Source organism: Martes martes (genome assembly GCF_963455335.1).
Source record: "Martes martes genome assembly, chromosome: 5".
In the NCBI taxonomy this organism is placed as follows: Eukaryota; Metazoa; Chordata; class Mammalia; order Carnivora; family Mustelidae; genus Martes; species Martes martes.
Window position 1 is genome coordinate 54,108,591 of NC_137892.1, and position 26,380 is coordinate 54,134,970.

At 34.8% G+C, this 26,380-nt stretch overlaps 1 protein-coding gene across 7 annotated transcripts in view; it reads left to right on the forward strand.

Moving 5' to 3' along the window:
- Nucleotides 1-26,380, forward strand: part of MEF2C (myocyte enhancer factor 2C) — a 171,324-nt gene that overhangs the window by 15,144 nt on the left and 129,800 nt on the right. For 5 of the 7 annotated variants that reach the window (XM_080803588.1, XM_080803591.1, XM_080803594.1 and 2 more), the window contains exon 2: nt 765-851. The gene's annotated coding sequence lies outside the window, so the exon portion shown is untranslated. Of the gene's footprint in view, nt 1-764; nt 852-4,943; nt 5,473-26,380 lie in introns of those variants that run through there. The other 2 variants (XM_080803592.1, XM_080803589.1) reach the window with 2 other exon arrangements.

Consider the following 26,380-nt stretch of genomic DNA (forward strand, 5'->3'; position numbering starts at 1 on the left):
GTCTCAAGGTTGGGCGGAATAGACTCATTCTGAAGCCAGGGAAAAGTTCATTTGTATGCTTGAAGTCATAGAAAGCTGGTTTCAAACAGAGATTAGAACACAGGAACATTTGTCTGTGCTCAGTATAGTTCAACGCTGCTGGGTAGCATAAGGTATTATTGGTAATAGAATTCATAAAGGGTACTGAATCCACACCACTAATCCTGAAGTATTTAAAACTGCCCTTTGGGCGCCATACACAATAAGCCCTTTCAGCAACTTCAGTTGAAGCTTTGTTATCCCTACTTGACAAATTTTGTTAGCTTGGGATATAGTAGATTTGACTTTCGCCTTTGTAATTCTTAATCAGATACAAAATTAAAGGTACAAAAAATAAAGATAAATATAGGCTCTTTAGATATGAGATAAAGGATATGATTAAACCTTGGCTTGGAATAACAAATCCTTTGCATATTGCAGATTCTCAATCACAAGCAGTCCATATGGTGTATACTGTGCATAGGCTAAAGCTGTACCTAAAGAATTTTTGAAATTTAGATATTTGGCACTATTTATATTAAAGGCTATAAGTATTTTCACAATTAATGATCATTTTAATTATTTTGTTTTTAACATGCATTCATTTGTTTTAAAATCAGAATTAATACTGGTATTACTTCATATTAGAAGTTTTAGAAATAAATTTATTTGAATGTACTTTAATATCAGCTTTCTTTAAAAAAAATGTTTTTAACTGTTACCTTGTTGTACTTACACATTTTAAGGTGCCAAAGAAGAGTTGAAAACTGTGAAGTAACTTCTATGAAGAGATGAAGTAAAGAATGGAAGGCAAATGACTGTATGTGTATGTGGTGAGTGCTTAACATTTGTTATATCATTTACCACCAAGCTAATTCATAAAGGTAAAACTGCCAAACCCCTTGTCATTAGGTATCTATAATGTAGACACATAAAAGTGATAAAGCGTGATGGCAACCATTATATGCTTTATATTAAAAGCAATATCATGCCATTTTGCTTAAAGTTCACATATCACCTTGCAGGGCCTACCTTTGCAAGTCTCTTTTACAGTTAATCCATTTCAGGGGAAGTTATGTATGTCATCTCTATTGTAACTATAAAAAGATAACATTTTTAATGCTATTGGAATTTGTATCGTACTACTTTTTATATTTTTCTGAACTTCTATATTCAATTATCATGTTTGTGTTGACAGTATTCTGGCTGAAGAACAAATACTATACAGTTGAATAATCTTGAGGGGTAGATTAATCTATAGGCTCTCTTCATCTTAGGGTGGGTTGCTGTGGCAACCGCCCCAGCTTACTTTAAAATAATTTTTTAAAGCTCACTTCAAGAGCTACACCCAGCGTGGGCCAAGCTTAAAAGCAGGCATACCCAGTGAACAGGGTTTTAGTAGACTGCTGATTTAATGTAGGGAAGTAGTAAAGAGAGGAGGGTGGAGTAAGATGGTATACAACCTTGAACAGAAATTAGAAATTAGCTTTCCTTAGAGTCAAGTCCTAAGGAGTATGCTCTCTGTAACTTCTGTGGTACTTCAGTTAAATACATTGCTAAACAATTCTTTTTTTTGCGGGGGGGGGGCAAGTAAATATATATTTATACACATAATAAAGCACTTATGATAATTATTTAATGAAGGAAATATTTGGTGATTGGGGGGAGAAAAGTTTATTTAAATAGTACATCAATCCCAGACATCATTTTCTCCTCCACCAGTTTGTCACCTTTTATTTAACATGGTAGGCCCCTAGTGTCCAACTGGCTTACAGGGTGTGAGAATTTTCTACTTTCTAGTCATAGAACTGGAATAGATTGGAGAATTCACATAACTCACGTAACTCACTTAATGAACAAGCAAACTGAAGCCCTGAAAAGACACACTCAGTACTTAGGCACAAATCTTGAACCAGAGAATATAGGCCTCCTAACACCTAGTACAAGCTCCTCCCTACATCAGAAAACATAATATAACCAAGTACCATTAGGTGGTAAAGATCAGGATGATTTTGGTAAAAAAAAAAAAAAAAAAAAAAAAATCCAGAGTATTTAGAGAATACAAAGCACATTTTGTATTAACCACTTTGTGAATTACTGATGAATAATTTTAAATCTCGGTGACTTTCTATTGTATATTTCTGCACAACCTCTTCTGTTCTGCTTCAAATATGAAGGCTCATGGGAAGGAAACTAATGCTAATATTAACTTAGGTCACACATAATTAAGAAACTAAATCTGCTGAGGGGAATATCTTATATTTTAAAAGGCCAACTGTGATACATTCCGGATCCAAATTATTTCCAAGTATCCACATTGTGGGGTTATACATAATCCTGAATGCTTGTACTCTCATTGATAATTATGAGTTTGTTATAATGTTTATTATTAAATAATGTGTTAAGATGTTAAAAGGTAAAATAATTTATTTTTGAGGGAAAATCATCTAAAACTGAAGTGTACTGTGGTAAATAGAAATGATCTATAATCCATCAAAAATAATATGATTGAGTCATGTATTGCCTATGTCTGTTCGCTCATGTAAAATAGGCTTTTACAATTCATTACATTAATTTCAGGCATTATGGCAATAAACTTAGATGTTCCTGCAAATGTTTTGCTTTATCAAGGCATTTGTGAATCTAGAAAAAAATTAATTTCATTTTCCCACCATATATAGACATATCTTAGTATTCAAAATGACTATGCACCTTTAAATTTTTGGATTCTTTTTTTAGAAGTTGTACCTTAAATGAAAACCTGATACAGACTATCTCTGCCATATTATTAAAATGAATTCATGGTAGTAGCAAACTCACCAGATGAAAAACAAACAGGCAAACAAAGATACTGTAGATACTAATCTGCAAGAAATAATACTATTTCAGATGAATTTTGCTTTCTGACAGTTTGCCACGCTTTCCTATAATAAAAGCAAGAGATTCATCTTAGCTGTGCTGATAGTCACAATGGTGATGAGCCAGAAGCCTGAAGATTGTTCAGATCTGGTTGTACTTGCCTGTAAAATCAACCTTCTCCTTTCAAGTGAAGCCTTGGGGCAGACACCTAAATGTTGACCCCACTCTTCTAAGAAAAGCTACTCACATCAAATAGCCCCTACAATGAAGCAGGAGGCTTTTTGAATCACACTGTCCTCACACATTAAAATAGTCTAGAGGCATGGTGCAGAACTTCACAGGAAATGCAACTAGTCATTGGGTTAAACACATAGTGCTAAAAGGAATTTTTTTTAAGTGAGGAAATATCTTTAATTAGCTAGGTATTTCAGTATGCACCTATTGTCTACTCCTGTGCGTTCAACGTTTTTATTTCCTGAATGTATTTTCCCTTCTTCCTTTCACAATATTAAAAATTTTTAATTTGATTCACACAATTTGTATGATCTGTAGTTCCACTGTTGTGCAATCTTGTCTTTTCATGGTTTGTGTACTAGTTGATGTATTTTATCTTTGGCTTTATTGGGTGTGGTGTAATCGGCTAGAGAGGGAAGGTGCCTAACCCCTAGAAACCTTTCCTAAATGTTGAATATTAACCTTTTTTTTTTTTTTTTGGTCCTGGTCAGGTCAAGTGTTTACTGGGCTTAAACCTTAACATAAGTATCTTCCTTATCAGTCTCTATTTCTGCTTCCTGTGCAGCTGAAACTCTTCAGGATAAGTGAAGTCATCAGCTATCGGATAGGGTAGCCTAATGCATTTGGGAAGTTGGTTTGGTTTACATGTTAATGCTCTGGATAAAATCCAGTAAGGTGTGGAAGAGATAGAAGTAGGAGGAGGGAGGGGGAAATCTCCGAGGAAGCTGCCGCCTCGGTAAATATTTCTAAACTGATTAGAAAGTTCATGGCCCCGCGATGAAGCCGAGATTTCAGAACTGGTAATTATTTTTATTGCTTTGTACATCTAACACATAGGAAGTATTTCGGCACGCTTTCTGGCCCTCCAACCTTTCTGGGCCGAAAACCGCGTATTCTGGGCGTGCAGGAAAAGCGCGCTGGAATCAAGTGCTGCAGACATCCTGGACGGTGGCTTTTACGCGTGAGTAACAGGAGCGCTCGGACCGGTGGAAGAAAGAAGTGGTTAACGCGTCTCCAAACGGGGGAAAAGTCGCAAGAGCAACTATTAGGGTCGCGCTCCTATTGGTCAGAGGAAAGATCCCGACTTTAGAAGGACTTTCCTGCTGGCTGGCTCGCAGAGTCCCCGGGGAGCGAGCGCGCTGCAGCCGGAGATGGTTCTCCGAGCGTTCTCAGCCGCAGCGTGGGGAGAGCAGGGAGCCGCCGCTCGCGATGTTGTCTTCATTTCGCGCAATAAAGAATTGTCATTAGGTTTGCGTATGGCATGTGCCATTACCCCACCGTAAAACTAAAATTAGCAAAATGTCAGGAATGGAAAGATTGATTCACCAAGATGCAATTATCATTTAAAAGTGCTTGATTGAGGTACTGATGTTCAGTGATTTATTCTGCATACCATATACATAATTAAAGTAGTGTAGTGGAGTAATTTATCAATCTAGTTGAGACTGGAGGGGTGAGGAGGGAACTGCTGTATGTTTGTTTTATTAAAATGCTCCGAGGTCTAGTCCCGCCCCCCTTTTGCGAGAGTGAAACTGATGATTTCTCTAGCTCGCGAGGAGAGAGTCAACGGTTTGGGATTGTGAGGGAGAGAGAGACGGAGAGGAAAAGGCAGCGCGAGGCGGAGGCAAAGGCAAGGGCAAGGACAAAATAAAGGGAAAAAAGAAGGCAAGAGGCACTTCTTAGGACGTGCCGCTTAGAACCCCAAGCCCGTCTGCTCCGTTTTCCCTGCCACCCCCGCCTCCCCTCTCAATATCCTTCCACCACTGCCCCCGCCCCCCCCCCCGCCTTTTTTACGCGATGTTTCAAAGGCTGCGAGCGGCTCTCCTTTTCCCATTCGTCTTCTGTCACTTCCTTCCTGGACGCAGTTTTCTGGACGAGTCTGGTTACTTTTAATCTGGCCTGCTGCTGAGAGCTACTTTCTCCTCTCCTCCTCCTCCTCCTCCTCTTCCTCCTTTTCTCCTCCTCCTCTTCCTCCTCCTCTTCCTCCTCCTCCTTCTCCTCCTCCTCCTCTTCCGAGCGGCCTCGGCGCGCGCGAATGCGCATCCCCGAGCGCGCCTCCCCCGCGCGCGCTCCCTCCGCGCGCGCACACACTTCGTCTCCAGCTCTCTGCTCGTTCTGCTCACAGTCACAGACACTTGAGCACACGCGTACACCCAGACATCTTCAGGCTGCTATTGGATTGACTTTGAAGGTTCTGTGTGGGTCGCCGTGGCTGCATGTTTGAATCAGGTGGAAAAACACTTCAAGGCTGGACGAAGTAAAGATTATTGTTGTTTTTTTTTTTTTTTTTTTTTTTCTCTCTCTCTCTCTCTTAAGAAAGGAAAATATCCCAAGGACTAATCTGATCGGGTCTTCCTTCATGTAAGTACCTCTGACATTTCTCGAGGAAATGGAAATAGCCTGGGTATTGTCTCTGAAATCTGCATCAATATATTCCACCGCACTGGGTCTATTCCTGTGCCTTTTTGAAGGCTGAAGTTGAGGTTTGTTGTTGCATTCTTTTTTTTTTTTTTTTCTTAATTCCGTGATTTCCTGGTCTGTTGCTGAAAGTAACTTTTTAGATAGTCTTATCCGTTTGCCATCAGTTACTGAAATCACTCCTGACTCGTTCTTGCCACACCAGTGTGTTTAAAGTTTCATGAAGTTAGTTCACGTCATTAGCATGTTTGATATGGTGGAGTGTGTGGAGCCTGGTTGATTTTAATATTTCACAGAATGTTCTGTGACCTTGAAGTACATGCCTTAAGATTTAGCCGCTAGTTTACTGTAGAAAGATGCTCCTGTGAGTCCCCCCCAATGACTCTGATTTGCTTTGGGTTATGCTTCTGAGCCACTAATTCTTGGGATTAGTTTGAGCTAAAGCATGGCTGTCTGTCAGAGTATACCTTTGTGCATCTCCTTCCCTTACCAAAGTGCTGGCTTGATAGAGGGCTTCTCAGTTGGTGTGGGCAAAAAGTAATATCCTGGCCATGGTAGTCAACATTTCACAATTCGTATTGGGGTTCAGTATATGCATTGCTGTTCAGGTCAAGTCAAATTCATAGCTATTTAAAAAGAAACGAGGTTAAGACACTTTAATTGCCTTCTCTTTGGACTTTGGATGAAAGTTACCAAACTCAGTGATAAAGTTTGGCACAAAGGCAGTATATATATAGACACAACATATTGTTTATTGTATTATTTAAATGCTAGGCAAGGATTTAAATTTAATACTAATATTATCTTCTTCCCAGAATATGGCTATTAATTCTTAAAGGAAATTTTATATCTGAAACATTTCCAACTATTCTAGGTCCAGTAGTTATCATTTTTTGGAAAAAGCTCTTTTCTTCACAATGTAAGAATGTGTGTCTTTTGTATAAAATACCTTTATATGTAAATGCTGACAGTATAATAGGTAGAATCAGGCTCTCTGCCAGTTCTTTAACTGGTCCTCAGTGGAGAATTGCTTTGACACAAACTGCATTTTACTATTGTGAATCTGATACTAACTCTAATAGTCACTGTCTTGTGAAATGGTTAGTGACTGCATATATTTTCTAAGTGCTATAAAGGGAACTCCAGCCACCTCATTATATCAGTCCAAAAAAGTGACCAGCCTCTTTTTCACTGGCACCTTGCAGTGGAATTGTGGTTGCAGGGTAAAGATGTTTATATAGAGTATAATAACTCCAATCCCTAGAGACTTGGAAGGACATGGAAGTGTGACCACCTGTGAACCCCATTTAACCTCTGTATTGCATACTAAGTTTAGCTTTAAATAGATTAACAATCTCCAATTTTCCAATTTGAAACTGAAACATCTTACTTCACTTTTAAAATAATACCAGTTTTGGCTAGTCTTTGAAAATGCTCAGTATGTACCAATCTGACACAAGCAGTATTTTTGTTTTTCCATCAGTTTCAGTTAAATATAATGCAGTTAATAAACCATATTTTGTCTCCCCATATATGCATAAACTTATTAAATTAAAAGAAGTAGTTTAAAGCAAGTAGATTCAGAACTTGACCGGTAAAATGAGATATGCCTATCTAATATCCCATCTCAAGAGAAAAAATAATCTCCAAATCAAAAATCTCAATTTATTTGTTGGAAAGTACATTTGGCTATGTAGTAGACTTCAAATTCAATTTTAAAACTTTTCGTCAAAGCACACTTTAAATTCAATGTTTAAAATATGATTCCCCAGTCATGTTAAGGAGACAATAGTTGGCAGTTATCTTTGCTTCAAGTTTTACTAAACTTTATAAAAATTTACGGTTATTTGATAATGTAATTCACAAAGCTTTGGAGTATTTGTGACATATTTTCCAGGCTTCTTACAAAAAACAGTATTTTCCTTTACTCATTAATTACGTGATTTACATTCTAACTTCTGTGTATGCATGTCAAAGACAATATTAAAGACCTAACTTTTATTAAATATTAATTGGTTTCTTAGGTGTATAAAACAATGAGCACCTTCTATTAAAAAGTCAATTTTCTACCTTTTCAGAGCTGTTCATACTTTGAAAGTATACAATCACATATATCATTAACTTTTCAAAATAGAAACATGTAATATTAAATACATGAAATTTAAATAACAAGGACTTTACTGCACCTTGCCTCTTTTCTTCTTTATAAACATACTCAGTTTTCAGAATTTGAAATGGTTTATTCCTATAGTGAAGTGGACTGTTTGTTGATTCAAAATTGAATACTAAAAAGACATCATGTTTTATATTTTTCAGATTTCTATGTATTTCTTCCTTGGCCCTCACTTTTATACCAAGTCAATAGATTGAATAACAGTACAACCATATCTTTCCAATAAATGATTTATTGTATTAAATTTCTTTTATAAAATGCTAAGCTAAATAACTCCTTGGCATATGTTAACATTATATTTCAAAAGTTTCTTCTGTTTATTGTAGAATGTTTTGTGGTTTTATTTCCCAATGCTGCATGCGGTATATTTTGAGTCTATGAAATCTCAGAAAGTAACAAAAATGGGGAAATATCTGTGCAATAGCACTTGTGCTACATAATAACCAAAAAAAATAGTTATTAAACAGAGAACCCTGGCTTCAGGGACATGATTCAAAACAATATGGGAGAATTTCCTATGCAATTAAGGGTTACAGAATGGACTTTAGAGAGATTATCACTAAAGTTCTACGTTTTTTCAAAAGCACATCCTCAGAGAACACACCAGGCAGATTAATATCTAAAATTTATAAAAATGCACATATTCATTTTATGAATATAGTGATTGCCTGGACACAATGAAAAGATTTAATCACTGATGTTCAGTCTGTGTGCTGCATGTGGAAGGATAGGTGATTAAGATCCCCGACCTCAGCACTGTACCTTAATCTCATGGGCGCGTGGACTGCCCTGCACTCAGTAAAGCCTGACTGTTCACCGAGATCTGTCATCTTTAGGAAATCAAACCAGATTACAGAGGCGATTCACAAAACCAGGAGCAACAACAGAGTCTGTGCACCTTACAAAAGGCGGATTACGCAGTTCACATGTTATTTTGATAGGTCAAAGATAAAAGCTGATTGTTGAGGAATGGCAAGACACTCCAATTTCAAATGATTGCCAGATAAGTATACCACAACCCTGTTGCTTCATCGTTATGAAGAGCCATTCAAACAATAGAAAACTCAGTTTTCAAGTGACAGGCTTTCAGTAGGGAAGTAAGAGAAAACATATCCTTTGTGTGTGTGTGTGTGTATATATACACACACACACACACATATATATATATATCTTCATCGCTTAAATTTTTAAGTTCCATCACTTCTTTATGAACACACATCAAGTTCTGGCTGCTTATGTGAAGCAGTTATCATAAGGTTTAAATGCAGTAGGCATTTTCAGGGGCGTTCTAGAGAGCACAAGACAGAATTTGCCAGAAATAAAACCTACACTCATGGTATTGAATAACTGAGCAGAAAATGCATAATAGTCAATAGCCATTATGTTATTCTGTTCCCAAATATATTCTTCATAAAAATGTGTAATTACATAGTTATGAATCTATACATTTAAAATATATCTTGATAGGTGTTTATTGGTCAAATTATATGTATTTCATGAATGTGATGTACAGATTATTCTTTACAACAAAATATGATGTTTTGAGAGTTTATTTCAGAGAATCAAGTTTTGGTTTACATAATAACATTTTGAAAACCCCAACTTCTTACACATCCACTCTACAGTAATTTCTTGCTTCTTTAAAAATTGAAGTCCTTTTTTACCCAACTGATGCCTCCTAGTGTTTCACACAATAAAACACTAATGAGTCACCCATAAATGTAAACATTGCATTTTCATTGCCTACATTTTCTGTGATACATAAAATTAATATTTATGTGTTTAATTTTCTGTGCATTATTATAAGATAAGAAATTCTATTGAATGAGATGTTTCATCTGAGTGGATTTGTGGCACACATTGCAGCTTTTCTTTGACCATAACAGTATCGTACTAAGTTTTAATAAGTTTATTACCTTCAGTTCCAGTTTATATATTCACTGTTTATATTCACTCTTATTCTAAGTGAAAACATAAGCAGAATAGTAGAGCTTCCATTTTGTAGGCCTGGAGACTGTATAGCTGAGTTTGTCGGGGAATGCCTAAAGAACATATTGCAAGGGGACTAACCATCTTATTTAAACATTAAGATATTTTAAAAGATATAAAAATTTGCCAACTTTATGTCTTTATACCTGCAGATTTCTATGTGAAATGGAATAAAGAAAAAGAGTTTAGGAAAAAATAAAAGTAAAGATAAATGCATAGATTTCCCACAAATATGGAGTCTATCACTTTATTAGAAAATAACAAAAAACGTGCCTGGTGAGGGTATTATTCTATACAATAGAAGGAAGACTCGTTAGAATGTAACTTCTCATGATCAGCAGGTTGTTTTAATGAGGTAGAAGTTAGTGGATACCAACTTTGGTGTGAGTTTTCTGTCATTAGCATCATGAGCATAGACTTTCGATACTTTTGTCCTTCTGTGACAAAGACAGCTTTCTGCTTGTACGTATTTTAGATGGATACTTTAGTTTCTGAATATTTTTTCTTTAAAATATTTATGAAAGGGAGGAGGCATTCCTCTAATGGGTCTAAAATTCAAAGGATACACTCAAAAACCTGTAACATTTGTGGGCCTCTTCCTTAGTTGTCATACAACATACATGTGCACAAAAACAGTGACACATTTCTTCCACTGACACTTACAAGGGGTCTCAGCATCCAAATGTAGATACTAGAGTGAACATAGTTCATTTCTGTTACCTGTGTGTGTATCATTTAGTTCTCCTGATTCAAAACACGTATCATTTTTACAATATTTGACTCTCATTTAAGATTTGCTAATTTGGTCAATAATACAGTGCAATTCTGTGCATGTTGGACACATTTCAAAGAATGTAAGGGGGTGTGTTCCTTTCATTTAAGGAAGCAGACATGTAGAAAGGGGTGGACTTTTCCCACAAGAGCCAGATTTCTTCCCTTGGAGAATTGAAGCAAATATGCAGTGTGTAAGTGAATAACAGCATGAGAAAGAAAATAATTTCTAATAGTCTGATGTAGTTAGTGAGCAAAGAAACTGCTAGGTTTTTTTTAAGCAGTTCTTATTGATAACCTTTCTCACACTGAATGTTGAAAAAAGTCTATGAAAGTTTATAATTTTAATATTAAGTAACTTCTATAAAGTGTACGGAAATTAATTTTGCTCAAAACAAGAATTCAATAGTAACTATTTCACAGATATATTGAGGCGTAAAAGAAGTAACAGGAACTAGAAGTACTCATTCCCTACCTCTCTCTTTCAAGAATAAGTAGATAACATCGGTGTTCTTATGTTAGTTGTTTTTGTCTGTACAAGAAAAATAATTAAAATTCTATAACAAAGAATACCGTTGTAAAAAATATTATTAAAAGATTATCCCATATAGTATTCTCTCCTATTTCTTTGATACTATTTTAACATTAACTGCAAAAAGAAAAGTCATGTTACTATTAAGTATGGAAATTATACCCGTTATATAAATTCATGTTTTGGTCAGGTGATAATATCAGTAACATTCATTTGTTATCACCATAATGTAATTTTTGTACATTGTCATTATATTACCCAAGTTAAATCTGTATATTTATTTTTAAAATATAGCCAGTGTAAACAAAGTTCAAAGTACATACGAAGAGACTCTTTTGAGGACATTATAGAGAAAATTGGTGACATTACAAGCGATAAAAACAGTAAACCTATTACGGGCAGATTTCTGCAGGAATCATTACTCTTTAATAATGCAGATGTTATACAGACTTTATTAATTCTTAATGTTGTAAATTTTAAATGAATGAAGCAATGTTGTTCATCCTGCTAGTGGTTGCGATTCATGTAAAATGACAGTGCAGATCTTCTCGTAATGATTTAAATGAAGTACCTTAAACTTCTTTTTAGAGACTGGAGAAACTGATCTCTGAGGCAGTCCCTGGTGAGAACCTGCTTTTTCCAAAGAGCATCCTGAGCATGGTCTGGTTTTCCTCTTGTATCTTGTTGTCATAGATAAGATGCACATGAAGAATTCATAAAAATTGTTCTCAGATACTGTGGGTCTCTAGCATACAGGATTTAAAACGTGATGGATATGGTCTTTTGATAGAATGAGAAGTGTTTTTTAAAATAGCTACAACTACCTCTCTTTTTTTTACACATCTATGATTTTCAGCAAGTTAGAATGATAGCACGAGAATGCATCTTTTTCCGAACCCCGAAGATAGGCAGCTTTGACTTAGATATGCTCATTTATTTGCAAAATTAGGAAGTAGATTTACTAATGTAAATAAGTGGGGACAGACAGGAAAATTAGTCTACTATTTAATAGAGTAAACATGATTTTCTTTTAACCTCCTAATTAATTGTTGACCATGCATAAGGTGTGCAACCAAGGCTTATTATGGAAGGCCAGTATTATTGCTTAATGTAACATGAGGCATTGGGATTTCTTTAAAGTAATTTTGAAGATGTGATTATTTAGCAGAAATATTCACTGGAGCATTTTATTTTTAGAAATCATGGTCACACAAGGAAGCCTTTATAGGACCGACTACCTAATTGCAGTCAAAAATCTCTTTAATGAATGAACACACACACACATACACAGAAGACACACATTTTAAGAAAATAATGGCCTTATATTTTTCAATTATTTTGCCACGTTCTTTATATCCGAACAGAATGTACATGTCTAAGCAGATGTTTTAAGTTATATCCTTCATGTAGGTGAGTCTGTAAATGTACCATTTAACTTAAATGGCTTTGTGGGAAGGTAGTTTGAGGAGTTTAAAAAGGAAAAAAAAATTCTCCAGTTACTATAGTTTCAGCTCTTTCTTTTTAAAAACAGTAATTACACTCAGGATAAAGAAAGAAAAATAAACTCTTTTAATTCTCTGTAACATCCACAGTTTCTGAGGTAGAGCCCTGGTATATTTTTATTTCTGAATATGCAGGGCAGGTACTGGCAACAGAGCTACAGAATGAAAACTTCCTGGCTGCAGACCAGATACAGTGCACAGTGCCACATCATAAACTTCCCCTCTTCTGTCTCGGAGTGATTTCAGCCCGAAGTAATGTCCTTTTTCCCCTTGCGTAGGCTAAGGAGCAGAGGGCCTTCTTCCTGGGCAATCGCTTTGGGAAAGGAAAAGCAGAACGTTTCCCCTCTTTAACTTGAAAATTCTGCCTCTTAAATCACTAAGACATTAACTGCAAAGTGGATTCAGTATGTTTCCTTTCGCTTCCCATATAGCAGTGTAGAATGCATAGAACAATAGGTGTGAGATAGAAAATGAGACCTCTTCCCAACCCTCTCCTCCAACACACGCAGGCCCAGTCAGATATCTGTATTTTTTGGTTTTGCAGAGAAAAATAGAATGGTTTCTTTTCAATAAGGCCTGTGCATTATATTCCAGATATGTTAGGTCATTTTGTGATGCAAATTAACGTGGAGTGTTTTTTTGTACTTATCTGAGGAAATAGCAATGTTCCACCACAGTATGTGGCACTACAGTAATTTTTATTGATAAACACTCACAGTTTTAATGATGACTAGGTCAAAATACAGAGTACAGAGAGGGAGAAGATGGGTTTTAGTTTTCAGATTTGTTTTATGTTCTTCGTTTCAAAAGTACAACGTAAGTAATGTGCTTATTACATACAAAATAAATCAACTTCTAAATATTTGCATTAATATTCTTTGCATTTGAAACTTTAGTCTGAAAACTCATACTTCTCCTTATAAAATAAAAAAAAATTGTTATAACTGTCTTTAATTACCAATTACATTTTCAACCAATACCAATGTGATTTTTAAATATCTTATTAAAAAATAATTTTTAGCAGCCATGGTTCCTTTCAGTTAGTAGCAGAATTCTAATTTGTATAAAGTAGACAAATTATTGGCAGAACACCTCTCTAAAACTAGCTTCCTCTTGTAGAAATGTATGAAGTCTTAAGTAGAAAATGTTACTATGTAATAAAATATTTGTTCCAACTTTATTTTTAAACTAAATTGATTTAATAGTATACAAATAGTACATAAATGTTAATTTAGTCATTAATCCACACAACCAGTTATTAATTGCCTGTATAAAAGTAACCAAGTCATACAAACAGTTACATGTAATTTAATTTTATTTCTCTTTAAAATAGATAAGAGATCATTTAAATTAATTTTAAATACCTAGCAACTATTTTTCTGTGCCTGCAAGTGTTTCCTAAGAAAAGTATCAAGAAATTATCTTAAAATGTAAAAAGTAGCTCATAAGAGCATGATCACAATGACCTATTCTTGCCAAAGCTGTTATGAGCAAAAGCCCTACACCTGGCACACTTTCAAGGCTCCTTAGCAAGAAGAAAATATGTTAAACTTTTTTTTTTTTTTTTGCGTGTGATAATATATACTTAGGAGTTGGTAATTTTCTGACATTCATTGTTTACAGAATTAGACACTAGTTAAAAATTCAGTTTCAACTTTTAAAACTGTTTCATTTAGGATACGGTATGAGACTTCTTTATCTTCTTGGGATTATCCCGAACCGTAGGGTAATTTGAATCACCACAACTCAATAAATATTGTTAGACATATTGTAAAGTTCAATTGTTTGATGTGTGTACTGAATAAAAGATTTTAAATAGAAAATGGATTGTTTTGCCATTTAAATTATAAAACTATACCTGATTAAAATATGAATCTCTTGGAGATTTCCGTGGTAGGTAATTCTCTGGGCAAAAAAATTTAAAATTTTAAACTGACCACCAGTAATTTACCAAGTACTTTTTTAAGGAGACTGATTTCTATTTATATATGAGGAGTTTCATTGAGTTTTGGGTGGCCTTGTAGTAAGGGTTCTATGGTTGAGAAAGGAGGTTTTTTCACCCTTCTTCCTCAACAGTTCGTATGTTAAAAACATATAAATCCAGTCCTAATTCCATTAGGATTATTTTTCTTAACTAAGTGAAGACTAACAACTTGCTTATCTAAAAAAAAAGTTTGTCCATTTAATCATTTCTAGTATTTATCCGAAGATGTCTCAGAGTCTTGTATAGGTTATATAGGTTAAGGGAGGAAAAAGGATGACTTTTTTCTTTCACATTTGAGTTTTTCTCCCTTTACATAAACCAAAAAGAAATTCCTATGATGACATTAATAGATTTGTAAAGGACCGGGTAAGCTACTCAGTCCTGTTGCTTGTTTTCCTATGGACCTTTGGTTGAAATGAATGGTCATTGTCTTTTTTAGGACTGTTAGATCTTTCTTGAGTTAGTGTGAGCTCTATGTAATTTTTTTTTCCTACTCCCGTTTTATAGCTTCAAAACTTAAAGAATTCTTGACTTCATCCTTTCCTTCCCCTCAATTTTTTTTTTTTTTTTTTTTGGATTCTCTCCTGAGTTCTCTTCTTGCTTCAAAACATTTGGTATTGTGATAAAGCAAGTATACTTTCAACTGGATTTGACTACACATGAGATTGTAGAATGTCTCCTTACACTTGAGAGATTGATGTGGTTCATCAAGCCCAATGCTATGTCATGTCTAAACACTGATCTTGAAACAGCAAAAGGCTACATGATGACACCTTTGTAAGAAACTGCCGACAGCTTTAGAGTCAGTGGATGGTATATCCACAGCAAAGATGCACAGTGTTGTGAAGTCTCAGGAGGTGTTACAGTTATCGGACTCGTTGAACCAAATTATGGCTTTCATAATGTTTGTGAAGTGTTGGGCCGAACTCCAAGATGTGAGTGTGTGTGTAAAGGGCGGGGCAGGGGAGGTTTAAGTGGAGGAGAGCAGAGAGAGTAAGAGACAGAAAGATTGAGATGAATGAAAGAGAAAGAGAAAATCGGGTCTCTTGATTCACAAACATAGAAAGTTTGAAGACCCAGTGCCATATTAATATGATTTGTTTAATTATACACATATACACATATGTGCTCTTTAAGAAAAAGGCCCTTAAGCGATAGAGAGTAATGGTTAAGAGTAAGAACCAAAGTGGGTTCCAAATCCAACCTCCCATTTATTGGTTAATGGCTTTACAAAGGTTATTTATCCACCAGAAAGCCTCAGTTTCAGCATCTGTAAAATGGGGATGATAATACTACCCACATTTTAGAGTTGTTAGAATGAAACAGGATGATACATTTAAAAGCACAATGTAAGTGGTCAGTAATTAGCAAATTATCATGGCACTATGCTATGTTTTAATCATTTTATCTTCCTTCCAATGATGACTACTTAGAAATACTTGACGGGATAATTATTTTGAAGTTTTTTTCTGATAATACTTTCATACCGTTAAAATTGGGTCACTTTCAAGACAAGTCTAATTCTGATGCTGTTGGGTCAATGTTAATGGCTACTAAGAACAATATAGTTTTTTCTCCAAGAAACTCAAAACCTTTCACAGATCAGATGTTGTTAAATATCATATTATTTTTAGAACTGGAAATGGGACCGAAGAAACATAACAATTCATCTATGAGTTTTAAAAGTCATTTATTGAAAGTTCTGAATCCCAGATAGATCATGGCTTAGTTTTGATAAAAATTCAGTTTGGATAATGAGTTTGATGTACATAGAGTTATTAGGTGGTTTTAACTGTAAAGACAGCCTCACCAAGAATTCTAAAGGTTTTTGTTTTTTGGGTTTTATTTTTTTTTGTCATGGGGTTTTTGGGGGTTTTTACATTAGTATTATCCACTTTTGAGGGCTACATTAGTATTCTTTATTTTTTTATTATCTAATTTTTTATTACCCAGTTTTGATTGCATGTGGAGACAGAATTAATTAATGAAGAATGAGGATCATTTTAGTCAACTCTCTGTTCCTTCACAGTCACTCTTGCCTATAATAGGTGTTCTAGAGACAATCACTGAATAAATTAATGACCTGTATTTATTTGTAAAGATAAAATACCTTTTTAATTGAATAGTTAAAAATAAGTAAATGACATTCCTATCATGCTTTCTTGTTCCAAATTTAAGAGATTATTTTAATTATAGTTTATCAACTTTGAGAGGATGAACAAATGAACTTATCTTGAGTATTTTTCTACATGTGAGAAGAAATATAAAGTAGTACAGAAAATGCAGAATTTTACCGAGAATTACACGTTCTAATAACAAAAGTAAACAAATTTGGGTTGGATGTGGATGAAATGGGACTATTTCTGGTCTCAGCATCTGTTTACCACTTATTTGCTCAGCTTTTATATTCACTTAATTTCTCGAAGAAATTCATATTTTGGATGACAGGTAATGTCGACAAGGCCTGCCTAGTTTAGATAGCCTATGGAGTATTAACCACTTAGAATTATTCTCACACTCGAATAATGCCCCTCTAGTGTGCACCTTGCATTTCAGCTTTCTTTTCTAGCCCTGTTTTAATGTAGGGCTAAAGAGTGCTCAGTGCAAGGAATACTTGCAGAGTGGACTTCCCTATGGTAAAACAGCATGGACAGCTCCCAACTCTGCAATCAAGGATGCCTCTAAAAGCTTTAATTTAAAAATAATAATAATAATAATAAGTCTGCATGAAGATGATGGAGCCCTCTAAGGCACATGGGCTTAGAGAATTATTCCCATCTGCAACCCCCTCCCCCTGCTTAGTAGCCCTTTCCAGGGTTATGATTACTGGAAAATGGCTGTTAATCACCAGATTTTTTTTTTTTTTTTGACTGCAGCTGCTTCAGTCAGACTACTAATCTATTAAACAACTTCGTCTCCAGTTTAAAATTTGCATTGTATACTGTATAGAATAAATTTTCATTGTAATCAGAGCATCCAAGAGAACTTCCTGATATGATTTATAGAAGCACATTTGTTTTTATGGATGGACCTCTAGTGCCATTGAGCCAACTGTTTAAACAATACTGTGGTTGATCAGCATAAAATAAAATATTGTAGCACTAGTGAGTGTAAGCAGCATTTACAATAGTCACATTTGCAGAAATTTGGATTGTGGCATCTCTCGCACTTGGCAGTGTAATACCCACATAATTCAAAACTTAACCTAGATATTTAAAATTTGACTTCAACCTGAAAGGGTTTTTAGAAGTTTAACATTCTTGTACCAAACTGTGGTGGAGTGGTTTGGCCTCTTTTTCTACCCTAATGCTTATTACATTTGCCATAATTTGAAGAAATAATCTAAAACCTGAGTCAATATTTGCTGTTAAAAAAGGACAAAACAGCTCTAACTTACAAAGGACCCTTTAAAAACACATTCTTATATGTAAAATTGACAAGCTACAAGAGGTGGTTGGATGAAGTTCATCATGTTGGAAAGAATGTTTCAATTAAAGTTGAGCACTTTCTCTTCCAGGTCTTTTTTTCTCCGTTTTTTATTTGCTGTGCCAAGGTATCCATGTGCGTTTTTCCACTGTCATCTGGCTCATTCCCAGCAGATGCACACAATCTGTTCTGCTGTCACTAACAGGGTTCGGTTTATGAAAAGAATGTGTCAGAACATGCCACTATAGTCACTTTTACAGGTTTTTTTTAAGAGTAACTGAGAATATATGCATTGCCCTAGTTTTATTGTACTCAGCCTTTAAGAGATTTCTAAGAAACTTTTATAATAGTCATAGACCAAAAGCATTCTTCTAAACATATTTTTGACCAAATATTTACTCTTTATTGAAAATAAAATGGTTAAAATTCATAAACCTCTTTAATGATGAACGGAATGTATTGTATTTAAATTTAAGGGTAGACTTTTATAGGAATGTTTAAAATAAAACAAAGATTTTTACAAAAAACCAGATTTCCAATTATCAAATTTACTTCGTAATCATTATATACATACCTTATACTAAAAACAAACCTACTTTTCTACTCTAATCAAGCTTTATTTCAAGAATATTGTGATACACTGTATAGTGTCATAAATACCAATTATTTGACTTGAAAGATAATGCTGGTTTCCTTAAGTGTTTGACATTGTTAAATTAGACCAAAAGCAGTTAAACTATCGAATTATTCTTACTCTGTATAGAGACAAATTAAACTGTATAATCTCAAAATACTGTGACATTTTTCTTTCGAAGATATTCACATCATTCTAAATAGGTAGGTGAATATTTCTGAACTTAATTTTTATTTATTAGGGTATCTCTATTCCTATCCACCATTCTAAATAAAAATTCAGTTGTTGTCTTCATAGAAAACAATTTCTCTGGTTTTATAAAAATAAAAAAATCTGAGCAGTGGGAACCTGCATTCATTCCTGAAATAAATGAGTTAGCACAATTTGAACTTTTAGGTATGTATGTGTTGTAAGTATCTACTACATATATATATATATATTTTCTTAATATATATATATAAGCACATGCGGATAGATAATGGACACATTTACTTGTTGTATACAGATCATGCTATTTACATATCTCTCAGAACTGAAGATTTAAAAATGAACCTAAGTGCCAATTTTAGATTTTTTAAACAATTTTTGATATGGAGAGCAGTTCAGAGTTCAGGAGAATTAAATATTTTTTAATCAAAGTTATAATTCACTTGAGCTAAAACTGAAAATACAGAAGCTACATTAACAAGTGATCACTTATACAAATTAAGCATTAATTATACATATTTATATAGGAAAATTAGTTCTTAGATTTCTGCATAAAGAAAATTTATGAAAAACATTTTAAGGCATAATTTCTGTCAAAATTTTCTGGTTATGAAACTGATACATTGTCACATGGACAACGCAAGCAATATAAATTAAGAAGCTTTTTTGCAAACACTTTGCACACTTAGCAAGAAAATAATTTACTTAGAACTCATTGCCTCTGTTGTCACATCATCTTGATTAATAGCTAAATAAATTTTCTGTCTAGAGTTGTATTAAATGATTGTTGTAGGAAGTTTTCATAATACCTAAAGAAAGAGGAATCCTGATTCATTATATTTCAAATATAGCAATGTAATCATATCTATCTTATGTTGATTTTGTAATGTTTTCGAGACATGAACAGGGCACATATATGTAAGACGAGTGATAAAGGACAGTTCTGGAGTTCACTTTTTCCTGGCAGCATTTTAATTTATCCATGACTTTATATGTCAGTTAACTTTACTTTTTGCCTAGTTTTGGTACTTGAATTGTTTTGGTTTTGGTAATCCTGAATGTTTGCCATTGGGATAAAAACGCTACTCTACACCAGGAATCACGGGTGGTGAACTAAAAGAATGTTTGGTCAGTTCCCATGGGTTGTCAGAGCCTCTTCTCTTCCCAGAGGCATCAGTAAGTGGGGCTGGGAAGAATTGTTCTTGCATATTACAAGATGGTAGATTTGGCCTTGCTAACTAACTTGCCGGTATTAGGACAGAAGTCAGGGATTAGAGAACAACCAGAATCTTTTCTTTTGCTGTAATTTGATTATACCTACGATCATTTGGAGACAAAACTCCATGAGCAAACTTAATTATATGTATTCTGAATGACTAATCCTTAAAATCCTCTATCACTCAAAGTGTAAATACAATCCTAAATTTCATTGGGAATGAAAAAGGCTTGTTCCTCTTAGTGAAATTCACAGAACTAAAGAACATTTAGCAATATGGTTTGCCCTGTGAAATACTTTTAAATACCAGATCTTCTAAAAAGGTAGGCTCTTTTACTTAATGATGCCTCATAAAGAAATAATCTGAGGGTGCCTGGCTGGCTCAGGCTGTAGAGCATGTGACCCTTGTTCTTGGGGTTGTGGGTTCAAGCCCCACATTAGGCATAGAGATTTGTTAAAAATAAAATCTTAAAAAGAAAAAGAATCTGATTTTTTTCCCTAATTTTATATTTAAAAATTAAGGGAAATGTGGTTTTGAAACTTAAATTTTTCCTGGTTCTCTAGGAAGTGAACTGTGGGGCCAGTTTATCTCAAAAACACTTTTTTGTTGTTTGTATTCTTTTTTTAATTCAAAAAAAATTTTTTTTAATTTTGCCAGTTGCCTCAGTTTCTGACATGGGTGCCACCCTCTTTTGTGGTTGGGAGATAATTCTTTCTTTGCATTTGCTTAGTCATAGGTCTTTTGGGGGTAAAGACAGATTATTTTTGTGAAGTTGTCCCCAAAGTATGTATTATTCATAGACTAAGAAACCCTTCAAAGAGTCTCTCTGCACGGGTAATGATAGGTTGGACTGCAGTGACCAGAAGGCTCTCCAGTCAGCTTTCTTTGGGGAATTTAAAGACAGTTGTATTCTTTTTCCATCTGCATCAACATATGTTGACCAGTTGGTTTTCAATTCATGCTGGCTTGGTGGTTGGAAGTAAGACTGATCTTCTATAAATATATTGATACTTTCAACTGTGACTTAGGAATTCTGCTTTTACCCAGCATCACTACTAAAGGTATCATTAATAATTCTAATAACTTTTATATGTGTAAAAGGCATGTATTATTAATTTGAAAGTAATCTAATTACAACTATTTTTAGGTAGTAATGATCACAGCTAACATGTTCTAAGAGTTTTATTGTGTATTTGGGCATGTTCTAAGGCCTTGAGGCTTTATATACATTAACTCATTTATGAGATAGGCACCATTGCTATCCTTATTTTGCAGATAGAGAAACTGAGGCAAACAAAACAAACAAAACCCCAAAATCTAAGCCATTTACCTCAAGTTATCTACTTCATTAATGGCAGAGCTAGAACTTCACCCAGATAATCAGCCTTCAAAATCTACTCTTTTATCCAGGAAGCCAAAATCTCACATACATGATCTCAGCAATTAGATAAGAAAAAAAAAATTACCTAACTATAGATACTTAATTTTGCATGGCATCTTGGGCAAAAGTATTCAGGAATCCCAGAATGAAATGTTCATAAACTACATTTGTGAGATATGTTGGTACTGTATTAAAGAAGCGAATTAATTATTTGTCTATGATATATGTATTGTTAACCTGGAGGGAAAAAAATGTATCTTATCAATTATTTGATAGATCTTTTTTTCACAAGCAATGTCTTATTGGTGAAAATCTGATTTTTTCCAGTTGCAATAATAGCTTTAAATTCAAATGTGAGCATCTAGTTTTAGGTTACCCACCTCCATTTTGCTTCTCACTTTTTGACCTGTTTTGATTTTTAATCTTTACTTGCAGGAATCATAGTAATTTATATAGTTTTAATTTAAGAATGTGAGCTGTATGACAAGAGTTTGTACATAGATATTAAATTTTTTTAGGAGTTAGCCTATTAATTAGTGCCGATAGGTATTTTGGAGAATTTGAATTAGAGCACACCTTTTAACTTCTTTGTAGTTGAAACAGAAAACAAACAATACCTTAAAACCAGACAGAGATATGAAATAAATACTGACACATTAGAACAATTTCTATTATATTTGAAAACTAAAAAATGTTATACCGAGTTTATTTTTCCAATGCATGGTTTTGAGTTTTGGCTAAATATTTCTGTGTTCAGTAAAATACATTCTGAAAAATGTAAAGGGATCAGTTTTAGAATTTTTATTATGAGGAATAATACTAACTTATTTTCCTCTCATAAGCAGTTTTCTTATTTTTTCAAAGAAGTATTACCATGCTCTTGACTAGATGTGAGGATAGAGAGGTCAGAGGTCAAACTGGACTCAGATTCACCAAATGTATGCACTTTAGACTTCAAAATTAATAGCTACCATGTCTTTTCAGACGTGGTTTCCTTGCCAAATTTCCAATGGATTTAGTAACGGCATTTGGTACTGCTTTCTTTCACTGTTGAAGAGAATCAAATGCTATTTGGATTACAGTGCAAACACCAGAATAACCTGTGTTTTCTGTATTTTAAAATGCTTTTATTAGAAATGTGACTTGAAGATTTGGGAATTAGATGGGTGATTTGGAATTAAATGGTTATAGTGATAAATAGCCTTCCTGTCATTTTATGGTGCTCACTGATAGGGAGAGGTTTGTGTGCTTTATGCAATCTTAAGTGCCACTGGTAATGCTCAGTGTTCATCCCTCTCTTAGTAATGAAACCACCGAGGCTAGTTATGCCTACTTCCTAATGTTATTTTGACTACAGTTATTTGAATTCCCTCCTAGAAACTTCAAACTGTAAAGCACACTCTTAAGACGTCATGAAACAACGGATTTATATTTAGTATCCATTTGAGTCCGAAATATACAGGAAACAAGTATTCACTATAAAGGCCCGGTTACCCAAACACTGAGGAGGAAGTCATAGCTGTTGGCTAATTCTATAAAAGATAATTACATAAGGTTATTAGCAATATTTCCAGAAGAAGATTGTGATATAATTAATATTGCATTTCAAAGGCCTTTTAAAAATTTTCGATCAAACAAGGATTAAAATCAGCTAACAATTTCTTACAAACAGAATCCATTCAAAAACTGAGTTGAAATTGATCTTGAGTATATGTTAAGTGACAGTCCTAGGTATAAAACATTGGGTGTCCTTTATACAGTAATTTAGTGCAGGGATTCTCAACCTGGCTGATGAGCTTTTGAAGAGATTTTTTTTTGCAAATACTGATACCTGGGTCCCACCTCCAGATTTGGATTATATTGGTGTGCTGTGTGGTCACTGCTGTTTTTCAAAGCTGCCTGGGTGATTTCAATGTGAGGCCTGAGTAAGAGACACTATTGAGAAGATAAACGTGAATCTTGAACTTCGTCATAAAACTCCATGCATCCTAGAAGTTAAAGAAACAAATAAGCATATAACTCTGTGCATAAAATGTCTGCTGCTCTTTTCAACATTTCCCCTTGGACATCAACTACGAATTAATTAATTAATCTGCCAGTACATTCAGCAAGTGTGTCATGGGAGGTGGCTTGCTAGGTGTTAGGGATACAAAAGGGAAGGATGGAGTCTCGGCCCTTGAGGAATTCAGTCTGATGAGGGAGATGAACATGCGAAGTTGCAATTATGAGTGTAATGTGATAAATGCTACAATGCTGGTATGTTGAAGGGATGTTTCAGAGATAAAATGTTCAGCTTTTTTTGGGAGATGACTTGTTGGTCAGGACAGTCTTCAGTAGAAGAAAAGGACATCTAAGGTGAGTTTCAAATGATGAGTCAAATCCTGAAAATATCCTGGAAAAGGGAATTTTTAAAATTCTCTCCCCTCTGAAAGCATAACAGAATTTTATGAGTTTTTTTATATGACCTACCATATTCTTTTTGCCTCCCCATTTGGAGAAGGTGCCCAAGCCTTGTCCAGGAATTTAGGTTCTGTTGCTATTGAGGACAGCTGATGAAAGCTATGAGGATGGTAGTGGGAAGAACTTAGCTAATCCCCATTCCATTCTCTGGCATGACAGCAAACCTCACTGTTACGGATCTCGAAGTAACTTGGAGGACTTGCTCCTGCTCCACTCCCACTCATGCCCTATTTCCTAGACACAGCTGAAAGGAAGGATGGTCTGATCCAGGCCCTCCCCTGCAATTCACTGTTTTGACAAGGGATGGAACTAAGTCATGAATGAGGGAGAATAGCACCAGCCGGGAGGTACCACCACACAGATACTTTATGCAGTGGAGATTCAACATTTATCTTTTACTAAAATTAATTTAAAGAAAACTTCAAGTGGTATTTATCTTTTTTCCTTATTCTAAAAAAGCAAAAACAGATAAATAAAAGTACTTCAGGGATGCCTTACCCCTAGGGAAAAAAAACCTTAGGTACTTTATTTTTTCTTCAGATTTTTTAAATTTATTCATGAAAGGCAGAGAGAGAGAGGCAGAGACAGGGGGAGAAGCAGGCTCCCCGCTGAGCAGAGAGCCCGATGCAGAACGCGATCCCAGGACCCCAGGATCATGACCTGAGCCAAAGGCAGAGGCTTCAACCCACTGAGCCACCCAGGCGTCCAAGCTTTAGGTATTTTTAAAGTGCTCTATTGAAGGGATTGTAATAGAAGAGAACAAACCTTTAAGATGTAGCAAACCACAGTCTTAGAAGAAACACAGAATCCAGGAGATGGGACTTGGTTTTTCTGTGTTGCCAAACAAACATATAACACACACGTGCGTGTGCGTGCACAACCCCCCCCCCACACACACACGTTTCTCTCTGTATGTCAGAAGGCAGAAAAGGGAAGACATGACAAGAAAACAAATACACTGGTTCCACAAGTTACATTAGAAGAATGTTGCATCATTTCATAAGAAGCCTTACTGTAAAGTAAGCCACATGCAATTTTATGTAAGGAAGTTTAGATGGTGGTCTTGGTTATATAATGGAATAAAATTCCAAATCTATAAACAAACTTCTCATTGCAGCTGCTAGACCGCATTATCTCCATAAACAAGATTCTTCACGAAAATAAGCCCAATTTCATATTGGGAGGAAGGAAGGGGAACAGGACTACACTGCTTGATTGTATCATTTCCCAGTGACTAGGATAGAGAATTAAATTAGTTATGAAAATTGAGACCTTTGATCTAAGGGGTCGACTTTTTGAAAGTCATAAAATGTACTGAGTTTGATCTCAAATAGATAATACATTAACATCACACATACAATTAGAAAATTATCACCTTGAGTAAATTAAGTATACAGCATTGAATTCAATTAGCGTGTTATTAGAGATTTACAAGTCAGTAAATATCATAAGGTGAGATTAATTTTTTTAATGCAATTGGAAACCTTCCAAAAATTCAGTAGGATCTAGGTGAAAACAAGTGATTGTAAGCCCTTGAAAGTCTCCCAACGCTGGTTTTGCAGGAACAGGGCATGTTTATCAAAACTATTTTATCTCAGAAAGTCAGAGTTTTCTATGATTGCAACTCTTGAGAGTCACTGAGGTTATCCAGATGAGTTTTTCTCTCTCATCATGAAATAGTTGAGAAGCTCTTTCATGGGAATAAGCTCATAAACAGATAAAACTAGTAAATTTCAAGAACATGCTACAGTCAAATAAGATAATGCTACAGCGTAGCTGTATTTCTAGGTGTTACATTTCTAGGAACATTTAATACAGCGGATTTCAGATCCGCCTTTACATTTGAGTTCTTGGAGAGCTTTTTCAAAAAAAAATTTGGATAACGAGCTTCAGTGATTATGATTTCATTGGTCTGGGATGGGTCTAGGTATCAGGACTTTTTAAAAAATATCTGAAGTGATTCAAATATGCAGGCAGAGTTAAAGACTACTGTTAACATTCAAAATCTTTAGAACTTTGAATTATCTTTGAACACAAAGGTGAAGTAGATACAGAATATTAGCATTGTTTTCCCTCTTAACCATAAAATTGAGAAGAAAATAAATAAAATTGATTTCTTAAATGACAACAGGAACATTATTTCTTCCATAGAATCTTCCCTTTCCCAGTTTATGAGACCAGCTGTATCATTCCAGTTTCTAAATTATTGGCATTTCTAAAGATGAAATAACAGGGGAAGTGATGAACTTTATAAATAGACTGTCTAAAATATTTGGCATGAGGGGTCAAGATGTAGGCGAAGCTGGAAAAAGACATGTGTAAATTAGCCAGAGGCCAACAGTTGTTGAATTCCCTAAATTTCCTTAAGAAAGGGAAAAATAAGAATACCTTTAAGAACATATTTTTTTCTCCAATGTGTAGTCAGGAAAAGCCAGAGGAGAAAAAAAATGTACCTTTTGAGCCAAAATTAGGTCATGCCAACCACAGCATATTGGAAGCTCTACTTAAAATGTAGTCTTGCAGGATTGCTGTGGATCATCTTAATGTCACGCACGTGGTAAGGCTGACGCTTCCA